The sequence below is a fragment of the Ostrinia nubilalis genome, chromosome 16 (genome assembly GCF_963855985.1).
Source record: "Ostrinia nubilalis chromosome 16, ilOstNubi1.1, whole genome shotgun sequence".
Lineage (NCBI taxonomy): Eukaryota > Metazoa > Arthropoda > Insecta > Lepidoptera > Crambidae > Ostrinia > Ostrinia nubilalis.
Genome location: NC_087103.1, coordinates 2,699,081 through 2,720,166, shown reverse-complemented (window position 1 = coordinate 2,720,166; position 21,086 = coordinate 2,699,081). Strand labels below are relative to the sequence as shown.

The window sequence follows — 21,086 nt, the reverse complement described above, 5'->3', positions numbered from 1 at the left end:
AATCATCATCATCATCGTCATCATAATTTAAGTGCTTCAGTGTTGCGTCAGCTATTCAATTCACACGTCATGTCAGTTCACGCAGCTTCTGTGATACGTCCATGATTGCCGGTGTTGGAACACAGAGCACTGTGTCGTTACTACCAGTGGCCGTCAACCATTTTGGTACCTGTACCCTGTTGTTTAGTTTTCGTTGTTAATTTATTTTGAAAGGATGTAGGTACCTGCATCAAATAATTAATACTTTTCTTTCTTTCTTTCTGTCACTGACAAATATTTCCCACTGAGCCGGTACTGTGCTGGTACAGTGACTTCACGGATATGTGTGAATCGACCTTTAACGCTGATCGGCGAACGGTTCATTTGCTAATTGAGGTGCAGCACAAATTGTATGTAGGATGGTGCTGGAATTCGTGGAATATGGATTAGGGTGTCTAATCAATAGCTGGATGTTAGCAGTCTTGTGTTTAATCTTACTTTAGGTGCTTGAACCATTCTTATATTTATGAAGAACTTTTCCCAGTATTTTATCTTAAATGTATCAAATGTAAGTTAATGCATTTTAGGATTGAAATTGACACATGAAATCAAAGTTTCAGTCACACGATGTCTAGGTACTGTTGAACATATAGGCATCTCCCAATGACTTCCACATCGGACGATTGCTAGCGGCCTGCACTCAGCGCCTTCTTGCTACCTTTATCAAGTCGTCGGTCCATCTGGAGGTGGAACTATTTAATAAGCAACATTAATTTGTATTCACCCAATCAAATACTAAGCGGATGATGATGTCATGCATAGTATAAAGTCTCATCAAACCAAATGCTCACTTATCAAAATGCTCAATTATGTTTGAGCGCGACTGCACATCACCATATTGGTTTTGTATTCAATAACCCAAATAAAACACTGCGTGGTTATTTTAACATGCGAATCTATTCGCTGATCAGTAAACAGTTCATTTGCTAATTGGGTGCAGCGCAAATTGCAATTATTTTCTAAATTCGTGGAATACCAAGTGCTATTCCAAACTAACCAATATTCGGTATTCACTGGAATTGTGTACTGGTTACAATTAGGATCATCGATTGTATATTCTGAATTGTCTGCTGTTAATACTAGTTATATTGTGATATTTTGTGTAGGTATTGTAGTATAACTGATGTAGAGAGGTAGAACACACTTAATATACAAATGATTGTATACCACATAAGACAAGAAAAGAAAAAGATATGCACTTGTTGGCAATGGCTGAATAATAAAAGATCTTAATCTTCCTTGGAAGAGCCGTTTGTTCGGCAGTGCACTGGTTTTGAAGGTCCAGTGGCGGTTCGCCATTAAACCTGATCTCCCCTGCCCTTTTGTCCCTATGTCTGAGAGTCCTCCACCTGGACATGAGCTCCCCTGGCTTACCTGGAAGTCTTTAAATAGACTTCGGACGCAGGTTGGCCGTAGTAAGGACAATCTGGTTCGGTGGGGATTCTTGGATGGCTTAAACAAGGAGTGCAGGTGCGGTTTTGTTCCCCAGTCGAAGAAGCACCTGATGTCGTGCTCTAAGTGCCCAAGCGACTGCACTCAGGAGGATCTGATGAGTGCTGCTGACAACGCCACTCTTGTGGCGGAGTTTTGGTCTAACACTGTGTAGGTTTGTGGTCGACACGAAAAGAAGAAGAATTAGACCACCGAGATGTTTAAGGAAAGTATGTAGCAGTTATAAAGGTTGCACGAAAGTGCAGACCGCTTCCAACTGGCTAATTTGAATCTTTGGGCGAAATCTCTTAGCAGGTTTCAGCAGTGGACGTCCTAGGTGACTGTTATGATGATGATAGTACGGACGACAAAGCATCAAGCTTTATACAGTAGAATTTTATAACTATAGTTGTAATGCGATTTCACAACGAAAAGGCATAGTCTGATCGATCGTCGGTCCACCTAGTAGGAGGCCTGCCCACGCTACGTCTTTCAGCCCGTGGTCGCCACTCGAGAACTTTCCTGCCCCAACGGCCATCGTCTCTACGAGCTATGTGCCGATACATCCATCAATAAAATACTTCTCAGCAAATCAATACTAGAAGTTACTCGTGCAAATCGCAATAAAACTATCGAACCAACCGATTACGGACTCTCGATACGGCAGCAGATGGCCTTTATGGAGTGCCCGTTACTCGGATTATTCGATTACATATTGAAGCAGCTTCAGAGAGAGCCTTGATCTGGTCTAGACTCTATGAATGATGTTATAAAATTCAATCTTTCTGGAAAGTGATACTTTTTGTTTTATTGCAATTCTTCGTTTTGACCAAATCATTATACGTTTCTTGCGTGTGATTTCTATGGCGAGGATTATTTATATAAAAATCTTTGAATAAAATATTTTTTAAGGAAATTAGTAGATAATTAGGTCTCTGTTTGATGTTAGACTTACACACACATAGGTACAGTTCATTAGTGTCATACTGTCAACTTCGTAATTACAAATGATTTCCCTGAAATAAAATTAATGAAGCAAAAAACTTTTGATGATAGACACGGCTTAAATTAGATTTAATTAGATAGGATAAGAAAAACTTTATTCAGCACGAGCGGCCGCCCGCGACTTCGTACGCTTAGATCCCGTTTTACCCCCTTCATCTTTCTTACGCGGTTTAGATTTTTTTTTACAAATATTTTATCCCGCTAACTCCCGTTCCCGTGGAAATTTTGCAATATCCTGTTGTAACTAAGCTTTAAGTTTACTAAGATACCTGCATGCCAAATTTCAAGCGTCTAACTTAAGCGGTTTAGATTTTTCATACAAAAGGATTGTTCCGCTAATTCCCGTTCCAGAGGGAATTCCTAAGTATACCTACCTGCCCAGGAGTACGAAGAATATTTGTACCAAGTTTCGTTAAAATCCGTCTAGTAGTTTTTGTTTCTTTATGGAACATACATACGGACAGACAGACAAAAATTTTACTGATTGCATTTTTGGCATCAGTATCGATCACTAATCACACCCTGATAGTTATTTTGAAAATATATTACATGTACACAAATGATCTCTCTACAGATTTATTATAAGTATAGATAATATAACAAAAGTTACTGTACACAATTTTCTTAAAAATTAATGAAGCTATAGAGGCGCCTACTCAGCAAAAATCACGACATGACAGTAAACGTCATGTCGAGAAGTTGGTTTTCAGCGGGAACCAACGCGCGATGAGGATTGCGCCTTTGACCGAGACGGTTTAATAACGGACAGATATTTTAATAATACTTAAACCTAATCACTCAAGTCCATTACTGAAGCATTATAGGTCGATTAACGAAGAACTTTTGTATGGACGCAAAGCAGATTTAGCTTCAACGTACAGCTGAATCTCCTTTACCGTCTACCGTTATAAAAAGATACAAATTAAGTATGATAGCCGCCCTTCTAATAGCAGCATTTATACATACTCCGTATCAAAATATTGCACCTTCCTTCCTTAACAAAAGGATCATTTTAAAACAGCAGATCGTTGAATAGTATGCGATACTGTAGACTATTTCGTGTCAACTGCCTGACGAAGCTAATTAAAGCTTGAAAGATCCCCCGGGTATTCCCCGGACAAAGGTAAAAAGCCTAGCTTGATTAATTACTTTTGTTAGGTGTCGAGCAAAAAGTGGCTAGTCAGTACGAATAGGGAAATGAGAATGGCCTTAACGAGCTATTTTCTTCGGTCTAGGTAGAAATGAGATTCGCTGTTGACTTTCATTGGACAGCCGTCAAATGATTTTCTGATTATACTTCTTGCGCTGCTTCTTCTCAGCACTGGCCCATTTATTGACCTAAAGCAGGGTTAATACTGGGGCGTGTAAAAGTGCTTTTGAAAAGCCTACTTGCAAAAATGATTTTTATGAGTTTTTATGCATTTTGATTGTATAATAACTCGAATTACAACTTCTTATCTTCGTCCCCAGTGTGTCTTCATCCCCAACCAAAGTAAATTGGTTTTGAACTTTGAATTTCGTAAATGGCCGATGGGGCAGCAAGGTTCTGGAATGGAGGCCGAGTACCGGAAAACGCAGCGTGTGACGTCCACCCACAAGGTGGACCAACGACATCATAAAGGTAGCAGGGAAGCGCTGGACGCAGGCCGTTACCAATCGATCAACATGGAAAGCATTGGGGGAGGCCTGTGTTCAGCAGTGGACGTCCTATGGCTGAAAGGATGATGATGATTAGTAAATGAGCTAGATTAATAGATTTATAGTGATGCAAAGAGATATGCTTCCAGTTGCTCATCATAATGGGACTTGGTGTTGAAAATTCATTTGCAAAAAAGCCATAATAACATCTACATTAATTAGTCTCGTTACAAAAACGTACGTATTTTATTTATAAATCAAGACGAAAGAGTTCAGATAATGCAAAAAGCTATTTATCTCAAAAACAATTCGGATCCTTAACTCCGCGCGTGTACCGCTTGGAGCGACGACAGGTATCTGAAAACTGGCGCAATTTGTGCTAGGGATGGGAATTAACTTTTTTAAATGGTAATCGATAAAATAGATTCTGCTTAAGGTAAAACCTGTACGCGTCCCCCAGTCAAAAATACTCTAATTATTACCGAATCTATACCAAGTGCAATGTGGGTAATATGGGAAATAACGGAAAAACCAAGTCACATTATCTAAAAACTAGCTTATATGCGTAAAAACGTAAAAGATAGAAAGATACCTTCACAGTTATCATATGACACTATAATTAGTAGGTACCTAAATATTTAAAATGAATTAGAATAAATACTATAAAAGGCGGGCAAGATTTGCAACATTCCTTGTTGCGAATATTAATGAGCAGCGTTGCATGTATAACAATAAAGAACTACTCGTAATAGGTATGTAGGTATAGATAGAGCTCCTATATCGAACTAATCCTTGCATCCTAATCCTAACCATAAATGTTATCGATATTAAGGTAAAAATAAGTAGCATACTCTTCCCATCCCTATCCCAAACTCGCAATGCAACAAGAAAGCGAGAGCGCTCAAGTTGGGGAGAAAGTAAACATCTATGTTTGAAGTTCGTTGTAAATTACACAAACGCTTTCAACTTGTGAAATAATATTATCAGCGGATTTGTGAGCGAACCCCGATGGGGTGAGGATGAATGGGTTAATACAACAGACGATACAATGCAACTTTTGTATGTAACTGCTAGAAGTGCTGAAAGTTTGACGCGACAAATTAAGCTGAAATAGAATTGACAGCAAGATTGTGCGAATTGAAATATTTTTTCGAGACTTAGGGGACGAATTATTAAGTCATTGGACGGATTGAGACATGTCTGACGCTTATGGTGACTTATCAAATCTGACATTAGCAGTTGCTACAAAAGCACTTAATAGAAAAAGATTAAAAAATAATTGACTCAGGTGAGGTGATCGCTCTGACCATTGCAGAATAATGTTTTTTTTCCACAACGAGGAAGCTCTTGGACTGTATCACCGATGGTAAGTTATGTTATATGTTATTCGTACATTGAAGTACGCCGACATTTTCAGTGACTTTTTTTTAATAGGCCATTAGTATTTTGACGTATCAAGCAACTTTAGTTTGTGTCAGTGAGTTTCACCTCAACAGTTCAACGGTCGACGGGGATCGAACTAGAGTTTCACGAATCTCGAATCGGTGATCGGATACCGACAATGTTGGAATCTCTAACGAGCAATCCAATGCCGACAATGTTGGGCCATTATCGCTTCGAACTTTACGTTCTAAGTCCGAAATATTCCTTCACTGTAAGACCCTTACAAGACTAATACTAAGAAACCCTTTGGGCTAATTCAAATGCATTTGTCGAGAGTAGAAATCGTCTGTCAAATAATTTTCTAGTAATCAATTTTGAACTGATTGTCAAGGTAATACAGTTGAAAATTGAATATCAAAGCCAGACTACGCCTAATGTCAGATCAGCCGATGGTAGATGCCAAATTTCCAATATCGCGTACGAAGACGGAGAACTTTGTCAATATAGTGGTACATAAGGGTCATAATTAGTGGATGCCGACGATTTTCGCGCTGTCATCTCAACGACTGCCCACCCTTGTCGTTAGAGCAGTCGACTGGATAGAAAGCATGGAATTAACATGGTGATTGATAAACTAGGTGCAAATAAGCATAGGTATTTTATAACCACAGAATGCTTTTTGCTTAAATTTGAAAATAAAGGATATTGTTCTGCGTCCATACATCGTTCGCCCCAAGACCCCCAAGCAATGAAATAATGATTTTTATATGTGAAATTACTTAACGATTGTCACCTTATACTCCACTAGCTTTTCGCTCGCGGCTTCGCGCGCGTGGCCTACATTAGGTACCTACATATTTTACGGAACCCTATTATTTTCCAAAATAAAATTTAGCCTGTTACTCGTGGATAATGTAGCTTTCGAATGGTGAAAGAATTTAATAAAAACGGTCCAATAGTTTTTGAGTCTATTCATTACAACCAAACAAACAAAGTTTTCCTCTTTATAATATTAGTGTAGATACTTAAAGCACGGATAAGCGGGAGATTCGTTACAATAGGAAAAATGCTTCAGATTTTGAGGTTATTAGCATAACAGAAGTACATTTCCATTTTCTATCTTCTATAGGTACTGTGGGAGTGTGAAACGGAACGCAAGGGAGTGAGTGAGAGGGAACGAATGAGTGAAGGAGCAAGAAAGACGTGATTCGTAGACAAGACGATTTTGTATTAAGACGGTTAAGATTTTCCTATTTTTTGTGGTTTTTATCCTGGAGTAAATACAAATAAAGCTGAAGAAATACAACCTGGATTTCAATTCCTACAGCTTGGGGGCTCGTCCGGGATAGCCCAAGAAAAGGAAATACGACGATTCACGAAGATTACGACGGATTGAGACGTGAGACGTACTTTCATCAATCATGAGACGACGAGCTAGTAAACATGATTTCGAAGATGCGGAAGGTGCTGGCCCGAGCAGAACCCTGGAGCAGCGCATACCTACTACTTTTGCCTATGCCGAAGAGCTGATCCCAAAATTTAGTGGTCGAGACCAAACTGTCACCGCATCAAGATGGGTCCAAGAGGTGGAGGAGAACGCTGAGATCTTTGGTTGGTCACCATTACACCAACTTATTGTGGGACGCAGATCCCTCATTGGAACAGCAGCACTCTGGTTGCGGTCTGAGAAGCCATTCAGGTCGTGGGACGAGTTGAAAACTGGTTTACTCAAAGAGTTCCCGGATTCGTTAGACGTAAAGACAGTCCACGAAATGATGAGTGCGAGAAAGAAGGCAAATAGTGAGAGCTGTACTGATTACCTACTTGTCATGAAGGAGTTGGGAAGGCGCGGGAAAATGCCCGACTACGTCGCAATAAAATACATCATAGACGGCATTGTTGACGTAGAAACCAATAAAATCATGCTGTACGGTGCAACTACATACGGCGAGCTGAAAGAGAAACTGAAAGTATACGAGACAGTAAAGGCGAAAATGGTGGATGAACGACGTAGACCCTCCAGTAGCAGCACGACGGCACCGGGTAACTACAATAAGACGACAAGACCAAGATGTTTCAACTGTGGAGGAAGCAATCATATTTCGGCTCAATGTTTTCACAAGGAAAAAGGAGTTAAGTGTTTCCGGTGTAATATGTTTGGACACAGATCTAGTGAATGTTCAAAACCTGCAAATCATCAACAAGTGACCAGTGAAAATTCCAAATGGCAGTCAGACAATCGTCAGCAACGTCATGCTAGTCCGAAACGAGCGATGTTCACGGAAACACCCGAACGATACAATGTTGCCAACATGACGCAATCAACAACTGACTGGAGATCGAGACCGAACGTAGAACGAAACGCAGAACTGACAGATGACACTTCTGCCAACTTGATGGTATCGGACGTAAACAACAAAAGTGTGAAAACATCGAGGCCGCTAAAAGAAGTTCAATTTGTTGACAACAACGCGATAACTACGGCGGGTCTTATTGATACGGGCAGCGAGGTGAACCTTATGACGGAAGACGTGTATAAAACTATCGGCTCCCCAAAATACGACGACGGAAGATGTTTGACGTTGAGTGGACTCGGACGGACCGAAGTTGTCCCGTTGGGAAAAGTGATTCTGTCAATGAAGATAGACAATGACTGTTTCAAAAATGTGTTATTTTATGTAGTTAATAATAGTTGTTTGCCATATAGTGTCATTTTAGGTCAGGAATTTTTACAAAGAGTGTGGTTGGTTATGAAAGACGGATGTGTGAAATTATTACCGAAAGACGATGAATGGATGAAGCAAATTGATGTGTTTACGTGTGAATTGGGTGATGTTCCAGGTTTTGTGGGTGACAGTCAATTTAAGGAACAGTTGACTGAATTAGTGGAAACTTACCAACCACTACAGGTGAAGGAGGCTCCCATTGAACTCAAAATAGTGCTTAAAGACGACATCCCTGTTGCACAGCGCCCAAGACGAGTGTCTCTCAGAGAACAGCAGGTAGTGGAGGATCAAGTTGAAGAATGGCTGGCTAAGAACATCATTCGGGTAAGTCATTCCGAATATGCTAGTCCACTGGTCCTTGTCAAGAAGAAGGATGGAAGCATAAGGGTATGTGTCGACTATAGACTCATTAATAAAAAAATGGTAAAAGATGAATATCCATTGCCAATAATAGAAGATTTGATTGATAAGGTACAGGCTGCAAAATATTTTAGTGTCTTGGATTTAGAAACTGGATTTTTTCACCTGAAAGTTGCTGAAGGGTCTATAAAGTACACATCTTTCGTAACTCATCACGGACAATATGAATTTTTGCGTGCTCCTTTTGGTTTGATGAATTGTCCTAAATATTTCATGAGATTTGTGACTATAATCTTTCAGGAGCTGATTGCACGAGGTATAGTTATGATATTTATCGATGACATTTTGATTCCAGCGCAAAATAAAGAGCAGGCTTTGGAAAGATTGAAGGAAGTACTCAAAGTAGCTTCCGAGTACGGTCTGAAGTTCAAATGGAGTAAAGCCAAGCTGATGTGTCGGGAAGTTGAGTATCTGGGGCACATGATCAGAGATGGTGAGGTACGCCCGTCTCCAGATAAGGTAGATGCCGTGGTAAAGTATCCTGAACCCTGCACACTTAAGCAGCTTCACAGTTTCATAGGATTAACATCCTACTTTCGGAAATACATAGAAAACTATGCAATAATTGCAAAGCCGTTGACAGATTTGTTGAAGAAGAATAGTAACTTCACATTTGATGATGAACATAGGAGAGCATTTACTATGTTGAAGGAGAAAATGGTAAGCTCACCTGTCCTAAAGATCTATAATCCGAAACTTCCAACAGAGTTGCATACAGATGCCTCGAGTGCAGCATTTGCAGCAATATTAATGCAGAAGCACGAAGATGGCCTACATCCAGTTCATTATATGAGTAAGCGAACTACAGATGCTGAAAGTAAGTACAGCAGTTATGAATTAGAGGCTCTTGCGATTGTTCAAGGCGTCAAGAAGTTCCGGCATTACCTGTATGGGATTAAGTTCAAAATCATAACAGATTGCCAAGCATTTGAGTTAACACTGAAAAAGAAGGATTTGACAACTCGAGTTGCAAGGTGGGTTCTATTATTAGATGAGTATGATTATGAGGTTGAACACCGATCAGGACATAAGATGAGACATGCGGATGCACTTAGTCGAAATCCATGCACAGTAGCTGTGGTAAGTGATTTTCATGATCAATTAAGACGAGCTCAGGCTAATGATGAAAGTTTGAAAGCAATCATGGAAATATTGAAAGAAAAACCATATGAAGATTACATTTTGGATCAAAACTTGTTGTACAAGGGATTGCAAAGATGTTTAGTAATACCTAGAGGAATGGAAAACGATGTTATTAAGAGAGTACATGAGAATGGTCATTTTTCAAAGAGGAAAATGATTGAATTATTGTCTAAAGATTATTTTATTCCGAACCTTGATAAAAAGATTGAACAGTTCATACTGAATTGTATTCCATGCTTGCTAGCAACCAGAAAATCAGGTAAACAAGAAGGTTGGCTGAATTGCATTGAGAAAGCGAGTATTCCAATGCATACTTTACATTGTGATCATATAGGTCCTCTATGTGAAACAAAAAAGATGTATAATTACATTTTGACAGTGGTTGATGCTTTTACTAAGTTTGTGTGGTTATTTCCTACCAAGAGTACAACCAGCAAAGAGACTATTGATAAACTTCTAATTTTGCAGCAGACTTTTGGAAATCCTACACGTTATATAACAGATAAAGGTACAGCATTCACTAGCGGCGATTTCAAGGAGTATTGTGAAACTGAAAATATACAACATGTCACAATCACCACAGGTGTACCCCGTGGAAATGGGCAGGTGGAAAGGATTCATAGAATTCTTATATCTGTACTAACAAAACTTTGCATTTCAGAACCGATGGCGTGGTATAAGCATGTGAGCAGAGTGCAGAGAGCACTTAATAGTACATTCCAGCGTAGTATTGGAACCACCCCGTTTGAATTGTTGGTTGGAACCAGAATGAAGAACAAGGAGGACTTTGAGCTCTATGATATATTGGCCGAAGAAACTCAATGCTGTTTTATGCAAGAAAGGGATGATCTGAGGAAATCAGCTAAAGAATGCATACTAAAAATACAAGAAGAAAATAGGAGAACTTTTAACAGAAAGCGTAAGGAGAGCATCAAATATAAAGCAGGTGATCTTGTGGTAATAAAAAGAACACAGTTTGGGGTGGGAATGAAATTGAGACCCAAGTTTTTAGGTCCATATCAAGTAGTGAAAGCTACAGGTACAGATCGGTACCAGGTAGAGAAAGTAACCGACTCTACCGAAGGACCCAGAGTAACCACCACCTCATGTGATCATATGAAGAGATGGCCAGCAGGTAAGAAAGATGATGAATGAATGGATTTAGAGTTCTTAGTTAAGTTAATATGATATTTTTAAGTTGTGTTTGAATGGGAAGAATAAAAGACTAAAGTAGTTTGATATTATTTATTTAATTTGGCAAACAACATAAGTGTTTATTTGTAATTTTGTAACAAGTATTTAAGGGTTGTACCAGTGTTAAGATGTGTTATTATTACATTGTTATAAGAACTGTGTTGCAAAGTAGTCTTGTGTAATGTTCAAGCTAGTAAAGTATTTCAAAGGATTAAATGATTGTAAGAATTGTATTAAACAAGATTAGTTATAAGATGCTTTAATGTAAAATTTTGAAATGAAACAGTCCGAGGGCAGACTGTACGCAGGATGGCCGAGTGTGGGAGTGTGAAACGGAACGCAAGGGAGTGAGTGAGAGGGAACGAATGAGTGAAGGAGCAAGAAAGACGTGATTCGTAGACAAGACGATTTTGTATTAAGACGGTTAAGATTTTCCTATTTTTTGTGGTTTTTATCCTGGAGTAAATACAAATAAAGCTGAAGAAATACAACCTGGATTTCAATTCCTACAGTACTTATAATAAATCTGTAGAGAGGTCAACTCTGTACATGAAATATATTTTCAAAATAACTATCAGGGGGTGATACTGATGCCAAAAATGCAATCAGTAAAATTTTTGTCTGTCTGTCTGTCTGTATGTTCCTTATAGAAACAAAAACTACTCGACGGATTTTAACGAAACTTGGTACAATTATTCTTCATACTCCTGGGCAGGTTATAGTATACTTAGGAATTCCCACGGGAACAGGAATTAGCGGGAAAATCCTTTTGTATGAAAAATCTAAACCGCTTAAGTTAGACGCTTTAAATTTCGCACGTAGGTACTTTAGTAAACTAATTCCCACGGGAACTGGAATTCGTGGGAAAATCCCTTTGTATGAAAAATCTAAACCGCTTTAGTTAGACGCTTGAAAGGAGAATGCCCAAAAGTGGTATCGCTCGAAATCTAATTGTACATTGAGGGTACCACACCGTAAATTCCTTTCTTCATTTGTAATGATTTGCGAAAGTAGTAAGAAATTGTAAAACCTCCGGAATAAAATCCGATTTTAATAAAAAGTATTGTAACAATGAGCTGCAATCAGCAACAGCTATCACCGAGCAACGACACTACGTAGTTCGCACGGTTGTCAATAGATGGCGCTGTTCGTAGTTAGCTCGCGATATCATTTGATTTTTTCCTGTCCTTAAGTAGTCAGGGCTAACCACGAATCCCTTTCCCCTTGCAAAATGGTATAAATAACATTGGTATGCACGCAAGATTATTTTGTGTTTATATCTGATCCATATCAAATAACGCTAGCTTTGGCGTAGCTAGGGATTTTTTTAGGCAGGGTAACTATCCACAAATATAAAACAAGTATTCTAAGGTAAAACCTGTAGCTATGCCAATGGACACCATTCATTTCACTTAAACCAAAATTACGTCAAAGTCCGGAGTTTTATAAAAAAAAAAATAACTGTGCCAAATAGTCCTGTATGCATACTATAAATTAAGCTTTATTCGATTAATGTACAATGAATTTGATAGCGATACCAACTCCCATAGTCACTTGGGCATTCTCCTTTGACATGTAGGTATCTTAATAAACTTAAAGCTTAGTTACAACAGGATATTGCAAAATTCCCACGTGAACGGGAAAAAACATTTGAACGAAAAAATCTAAACCGCGTAAGATAGATGAAGGGGGTAAAACGGGATCCACGCGTACGAAGTCGCGGGCGGCCGCTAGTTGCTAATAAAACTATTTATTGTCAAGAATTATATGTATAGGGGAGAGTTCGGTATATTGTACCGCCGGGTAAATTGTACCACCCTCATATTTCGTAAAGTATTTATTGAATGTCTGTAATTGCAACACTCAGCGATACACAACTAAAATCAATTAATATCGGCCATGTGGTTTTTGCCGTAACAACAAACACGTGTGTTTTATTTTGAAAAGTATTTTTTCATTGTTTTCAAGTAACTTTTCACAATACATGTTTAGATTGTAATTTTGTTAAATTTAATCACAGGGTATTTCTAATATGTTATTTAGAAGCGTAAATTAGTGTGGATTACAATTATTTGAAACATTTTTCGGTATTTATGAGCTATATTTTTTACCGATTTTTTAAAAGCACTATCACCTAGTCGGCTAAATTGTACCACATCAAGTTGTATGGAACTTTACCAAAGGATTTTGAAATTTTTTTTAGTAAATCATATTTTGAAGTTATAATAGCGTAGTTATGTTTGACTAACAATAAATGAAAGCAAAAGACTGGCCTTTGCCAAGTAGATTAGGTACAAGTGTGCGTTACGATAATTGGAATTACAAAACTTGTACTCAAAATCGTGATAACGTGTAAAACAATATCGATTGTCTATGTTATTAACTACTGTTCCTTTTCTTTTCCTAATTTGTTAAGAATGTATCGTATAATATTTTGCCATAGTTTTTTTATAGGCTTGAAATTTATTGAAATCCAATTTAGTAACCCTGTGGTACAAATTATCGAACCGGTTGGCTAAATTGGACCGAAGCTCTGAACTTGTACTTTGTTGATTTGTGCTAAATATACAACAATCATGTTAATTAATACTTATGAAATAGTAAGTTGAATAATGTATCTTTTATTATATACCATGGACATTAGCAAAAACAAAAGAAAACTATGTGTAAAATGGGATTGAAAAAAACTGGTCCAAATTAGCGGACTCTCCCTTAATAATGCGAATTCCCGTTCCCGTGGGAATTAGTTTACTAAAGTACCTACGTGCGAAATTTAAAGCGTCTAACTTAAGCGGTTTAGATTTTTCATACAAAAGGATTTTCCCGCTAATTCCTGTTCCCGTGAGAATTCCTAAGTATACTATAACCTGCCCAGGAGTATGAAGAATAATTGTACCAAGTTTCGTTAAAATCCGTCGAGTAGTTTTTGTTTCTATAAGGAACATACAGACGGACAGACAGACAGACAAAAATTTTACTGATTGCATTTTTGGCATCAGTATCACCCCCTGATAGTTATTTTGAAAATTATATTTCATGTACAGAATTGACCTCTCTACAGATTTATTATAAGTAGGTATAGATATGTAGGAGAGACGTCTTAATTACACTTTAAATCGTAGATCGATAAAGAACCCCTTTGTCAAACCGTATGAATAGCAGCAAATAGAACTTTGCGTATTGGAAAAATAGGAATGCCTACGGAAAAGCCAAACATTTTTTAAAAAGAAGTTAATATATTTTACTTACATTTAAATCCAAAAATATCTTTATTCCGACCCAAGGGTAAGTAGGCAGTTATGTAGGTATAAATGAAAATACGTATGTAGGTACTTATTATTTATTAATGGTCATGTTCTACATTTTCTATTAAATATGGGCCCAATACATCAATGATGTCGCCATCACAACAAAGTACCATAAATGGTTTAACGAGATTCCGATATTTGTATAGGGAATAAGTTTTTTTTTTGGTATGCATAATTGCTACTTTTTTGCACATAAATGTATGTATGTACCATCCATGATGACAATAGCCTTTCTTTGTGGTAAATCGTTTCCTGGCTTCCCGAAAAGAGACTGGAACATAAAGGTTTCTTTGGGCTACTTCCTCTCTACTAATATGTTGTAACCCTAAATGTGCTGGTACGAAATGTTCCTCCATCATACTGCGTGCTTTCATTACATATTTTGTAAGAGTACTCCTTGAAATGCCAAGTAATGTAGCTATTCTGTCATCTGAATCACCGGTCCTCAGCTTCATTAAATAAGCACCAACTGTAGTAATTCGTGCTCTCTGATAGTATCTATGGCAAAGAAGATCTGAAGGACGAATCTGAAAATAAAATAAAACATCAGATTCACAGTTCAACAATAAGAAGAGCAATATTTATGTAGGATTAACGACTTTTGTGTGTAACGGAATAGTAAGATGAGTGATGAAAGATAATTTATGATTTGAACGCTGAATGATTGGTCTATGGAGGAAACGAAAGGGATGAATGAGGAACGAGGATTGAGAGTGAGAATAGTGGTAGTTTAAAAGAGTAGTCTGTTGTTATGCAGGAAGTATAAATAAAACTTTACTGAGTTTATTTGGCTCAGGGAATTTTTAACTGGCTTTATAATAGTAAAAATTATGTTTAATATTATGTAAGTAATTATATTGCAATATTTTAATAAATAAATAAATAAATAAATAAATAAATCTTTGGACAATTTCACACAGCGCCAGCTAGCCCCAAAGTAAGCAACTTAATGCTTGTGTTATGGGTGCTAGCTTAACGGATATACTACTTATATACTTTTTTTTTTAAATACATAAATATTATACATAGTTACACCCAGACCCGTCACAGAAATTAAAATTCATCATTTCAATTTCTGCCCGGCCGGGAATCGAACCCGGGACCTCTCGGCATAGTAGTCCGTTCTGAACCACTACACCAAACGGCCGACTAATAATATAAGTCTATTTGTATTATACAGGGTGGAAACGATAAGTGATCTATAACACTTTTAATATTGTGTGGCTGGCATACATTTAGTATCGAGGCTGAAAACATTGAATTTTCGGATAGATCCAGTTAATTCTGTAACTATTTACTGATACCGTTAGAAAGAGCTCGTGAAGCACTTTCAGGATGAGTAACCAGTTTTTCGATATCTTGTGTAGTTTAGAAATAATCGAGTGAGATCACTTATCGTTTCCACCCTGTATAACCTGTATGGATGAGAGTAGTGGCAGATTGAAAGCAATGGAAGGAGTTGAAGGATGGGAAGGCTGATTCGGAAAAAACCTTTTTTATTATTATAATAAACCGGCATAATTATTTTTATGTATTATAAAACTGGCAGGGCTCTTACCTCTCTGGGTTGAATCCAATTTCGAACAATGTTTAATATATCTTGATTATTCTCTGTATCCAAACAATGACTTCAAGTTCGCAATAATGAACAACCACATCCAACACAAACTTGTTGGTGACCTACCGGGGCACCGGTTGGCATATCTGGAGTCTTGTGAAGTAGGTGTGGTATCTCTTTGCAATAATGAGTGACAAGCCCCACAGATGTAGTCATTTGCAGTAACCTGTTTAAAAATAATAATAATTAGAAATAAGTTTAAAAAAATTATCAGTTTTTTAATGTCCCGCACTTAAATTATTTTATTTTAGTATTAATTTACAGAAACCAATAACTTTACAAGAATTAGACTGATTGTATAGCCAATAACATTTTATTAAATAAGGACTTTAGCGTGCATTACCTCTAATGGAGTTAGTCGTTCCACAATTATGTTCCTGATGTTAATATGATGTTGAGTGTTAGTTCTCAGGGACATGAGCTGATGTGAACGTGTTCTAGGCTCTAGTGTTCTACTGCAAAGCACACATTTTCTGCTAAGATTTGAAGTAGATGCATTTGTGTTGTATCTTGGGCTTGGGTCCAACATGTGCATATAAGATCATGAGCTGTAACCTGTAAAAATAAATAGATTCATTGCATGCCATGCCACACATACTCCTGTGCGTTGAATAAATTGAGCCGCAAACCATAAAAAAAATGATAATTCAATATTATGTGCTGTTAGTAGAATTTTGGGTCAGAGGGTAGGGTTAAACAGCTTTAGTAAATAAGCATTGTTGTTATAATAATTAATTATGACGTGTTACAAACTTAGTTACAAAAAATAATAATGTAGTAGTCTTAGTTCCAAAAAACAAAACAAAACAAGCTTTCATTGAGAGCAGGGAGATAGTGTCAAAGTAAATAATTCCTTAGATTTACACCAAAACCAGCTGGATTGTCAACATAATTGTTGTTTCGCTCATGCCTCCATTGCGCTGTACCATCGACTAGTTTCTTACAATCGAATCGGGCCTGGCTGTCCACACTGTCCAGGGTTGAACCACAGATAATAGCGGAACATTCATTTCAAGACAACCCGCCATGAGAATGGCAATTCAGAAGTTTGGCAAGGCTAGTACTTATTCATAAGATTGCAGAGCAAAATGTAGGTACTTACCGATCGAGGTGCTGCCCATTGTTGTGTATAATTAAGTTGCTCATTTTCTAACACCATAGAACCACCAGCCGAGCCTTGGCCGAGCCACACAAAAACAGTAAATCCCAGGCTGAGTATGTCCTTATTGCAATCAATCAGAGTCCGTTTGAATAGCCAAGTTTGTAGTTAATAAAGTTCCGAAAATAAAAGCTAAAACACAAACGAATCACAAAGAAGGATCAAGCAAGACACTGAGGCAAGACAGCAACACAGCAAGAGTGAGTGAGAGAGAAAAGGTGATGCGAGTGAATGACAATTTGACTAACAAATAGGGATGTCCATTTAGAATAGACATAATCGATTAAATTGATCGTTTTTGAAAAATTTTATTTTTAAACATTGTGTTGCTATAAATATTTATTTTATTTATTTAATAGGACAACCAACAAGACATACACTGGAAGACAATCAATATTTACAACGTATTTAACTTAATCTAAGTGCTGCCAGTCCCAACGGTTCGAACTGCTTTTGCTAAACGCCACTCCTGCTTCCTTCTGCCTCATCTTTATAATAAAGTCTGTCGTAATATAAACATAAAAACGCTTACAACACCAGGTGCAAAACGCGAACTCGAGTCATGGCTGCTAGGCCTTGATTATCTGGACACTGAAGCTTTATTTCCGCGCTGAGCCTCCATATAAATAGCCTTAAACACACTACATAACATCACAGTACATCACGCACACATTACCACGCACAACACACACACACACACATACACACACACACACACACACACACATTACACATACTACCTCAGTTACCTTTTGTTTAGTTTTGTTTAGTCTAAGAAAAAAAAAATTATTCTAGTTATCTTAAGAGTTTAATAACTGTTAATTGCCATGTACCGTGTGTCCTCACTATATTTTATCAACATTGTTAACCTGTGTTACTTAAGGCTGCCGCGACACAAGCACAGCTTAGTGCAGCAGCCGCTAGATAAACAAACTGTAATTCTTTTGTTGGCAAATAAAACACTTTTACTTTTACTTTTTTTACTTACACTGGGGAACAGTCATTTTGCGGCATGGTAGTTTAGAGTCAATTCTGTATGCGACTAGTGTGCTGAATACTAGAAAAATATTAGATTTGTCAAATTGACTCTAGATCTTGAGATAAATACTATTAACTGTTTATATGAAAAAAACCAAAATAAAAATACCAATCTGTACAAAAAAAATATTTACACTAAGATCCTATTTAAGAACGATATAAAAATTAAAAATATATTTGCTTTTCATCAAATAATAGAAAAAAAAACTACAAAAAGCTTTTTCTGTAAGCTTTTATGTTTATGGTTTTGGTGAGGAAAATTCCATAATTATGGCAACAGAATCAGCCATCATCTGGCGGTCCCATTGACCGTGGATGTCATTCTTCCACTATCCTGATGTTCTGGTAGAACCGTTCTGCTTATTCCTCACTGTAATCACCCAGATTATGGGCGAACGTGTCCAAATGGCTATTGTTAAAAAAAAATAATACTCAAATTAGATCCTTATGTGTTAAATTTTTCAAACAACCAATTCTGAAAAGCCTGGTGCTCTATGACTCCCCAAATATTGTTTGATTACTAAAACAAAGCTTAGCCAAGCTTCAGATTCAATTTGTGTTATGTGGTTTACAAATACAGTGTCTTAATAAGAGTACGGATTTGCGGTCAATCGAATTTATTTTTTCCGTATTCAAACGGACGTTTCAGGACGTAAAGGACTTTAATTTGGCTGACTTTTGATCATTTTAGTGATTAGAAAGCTCAGTTCATATCTTTGGCTTTCCAAATTGAAGTCCTTTACGTCCAGCTTGACTCCAGTATGGCAAAGAGTCTTCACGAGTCTTGCAGACGATATTGGACCCCCAATATTTATTATTTTATGGAAGTTTTATAAGACAGTATGCTTGGTAGGTTTTTATCACTACCTCCGTGATCTTATTTCTTTGCTTTTGTAAGTTTAGAAGCCAAATATTAACAAAAACTGTTGGGATTGTAAACGCAAGGTTTTCATAATGAACTCATATTTTTGAGACAAAAAAGCTCTTTAAAAATTGATTTAAAAGACACAAACTGTTAATTTCAAGGTCTAGTAGCTGATTACTAAATTGTTGTAACTACAACTACACTAATACATGAGTAGAAAATAAAACTTAGTGGGTATAATCAAATTAATATAAGTTTAGGGAGGGTCGTTTAATTTTTTTCATTGATTTCTTGTGTCTCGTTTATCTCAAGAACCAGAGTCAATCCAAAGAAAGTAAATGCACACCATTTATGTCTAATACAAGTATTTACAAAATCCATTAACAAAATAGATGCCGCAGATTTTTTTATTTTTTTTGTTCCGCAGTGTTATAGGTTGCCACGGCATGCAATAGTGGACTTATACATAAACAGTGTCTACACTTAAAGAAAAGAGTAAATATGTAAATGTAGGTAAATAAATGTGATTAAATATACATAAAATGCAATAATCCACTGAAGCGCTGCGGGCGCGGCGGATCTGCGCCCGTCTAAAGGTCTAATGATTAGACTCTAGTCTAATCGATCATACCATTATTTACTTAAATCGAATTAAAAAAGCGCATCTCTGTCTCTGCTCTGTCAATATGTCGGTGACTTTGATTTCGTTTAAATACTTTTAAAATATTTTTTCGAACTGCAACTTGTCCGATAGGTTTGGACACTTGCAAGTAAATAAATAAAATATACATAAAATTATGGTACATACTAAGTCTTTGAAAATCTTAGGGCGATTTTTATCAATGTCCTTTGTCTGCTCGATTGCATTGATGGTAAGGAGCAATGGTATTATCTATAATATCATTGGTAAGGAGGGACTGTTCTAAATACATATTATGATAGTTGAGATGGTTGAGAATATTTCCGGGTCGATCGCTTCCACCTTCGGCCTAGATAGTACCTACCTACCTACTTATACGCCAAACTATCTTATGATTGTTATGCATTGTTAAGTAGGGTTATAATACCTAATTATGATTGTTATGCACTGTAAGTAGGGTTATAAATAATTATAATTTACATAAGCAGCAGGTCGGTTATTTTTATTTAGGCAAATGTAATATTTTAAAAGACAATACGTACGATCAGATATTAAGATCAAAGATAAAGATTTCTGCTGTGAAAAAAAATATAAAACAGCTAACTTCTATATCAAGTTCCAACGTCGCTATACGTACCTACCTACTTAATGCTACTGGATTATACGTTCATAGCTCAGAAGTTTAGTCCTTTTTCAGCAGTGTTTAGTAAGAATATTATTACAAATGGGCTTTTAGGGATTTTGTTCACATGGAATAAACGACAAAGTTCTTAGTTACTTATCCAATAGGTAGTAGTAACATATATGTAGAAAACAGGAACTTAGATGCCAACGAAAGAAAATAGGCTATCAAATGTTGTTTTGGGGACTTACCTTTATAAAAATATCACATTTAAAAATTCATACCATTTGTTGTTATTTAAAAAACAATGTCAATTTTGACGATTAACTGAAAGTCTATTAACTATGATTATAGTAGCGATATGTGGTATCCAGCGGCAATGGCAGTGCAAAATTTTGACAATGACTGTAGTTATCATACTTCGAGTTTGTCCATGGAGACGGCAAAAGTCCTTTAGTTGGCCATAAAGTAAACTTAACGGAAAATGTTACTTAATTGATACCGAGGCGCAACCTGGAAGCATTGCTAAGTGTGCTCCTCGTTACTGGTTCATCGTTCGTCATCGTCATTGTTCGTAAAAACCGGGTCGCGGCAGGCAAATAATAAAATTAGTCTTATGTCTTCTCCCTTATTAACTTCGATGGATAAATAGCTAAACCTCCTTGCGCGTAACTGACGTTTGTTGGAAAACCGATTTTTTCAGGCCATCGGATTTTAATTTCAAAAGTCATTGACCAATCCCAGTTCATATAATAACTATTATGACGTTTTCTATTGGCCAAAAGATTTAACTCTCTAAAAATCCGCGTGCAACCATATCCTGCTTAAATATTGTGCACTTTATTCAGCATAGATTA

The 21,086-nt window shown here is 37.0% G+C and overlaps 1 long non-coding RNA gene across 1 annotated transcript; it reads right to left on the bottom strand.

The window, feature by feature from the left end:
- Positions 1-14,317: 14,317 nt before the first annotated feature.
- Positions 14,318-17,229, bottom strand: LOC135079088 (uncharacterized). Its single transcript, XR_010258727.1, has 4 exons — positions 17,008-17,229; positions 16,249-16,460; positions 15,846-16,071; positions 14,318-14,814 (listed from the first exon to the last, which is right to left on the bottom strand). It is a non-coding gene; the product is annotated as an uncharacterized LOC135079088 (long non-coding RNA).
- Positions 17,230-21,086: the final 3,857 nt, after the last annotated feature.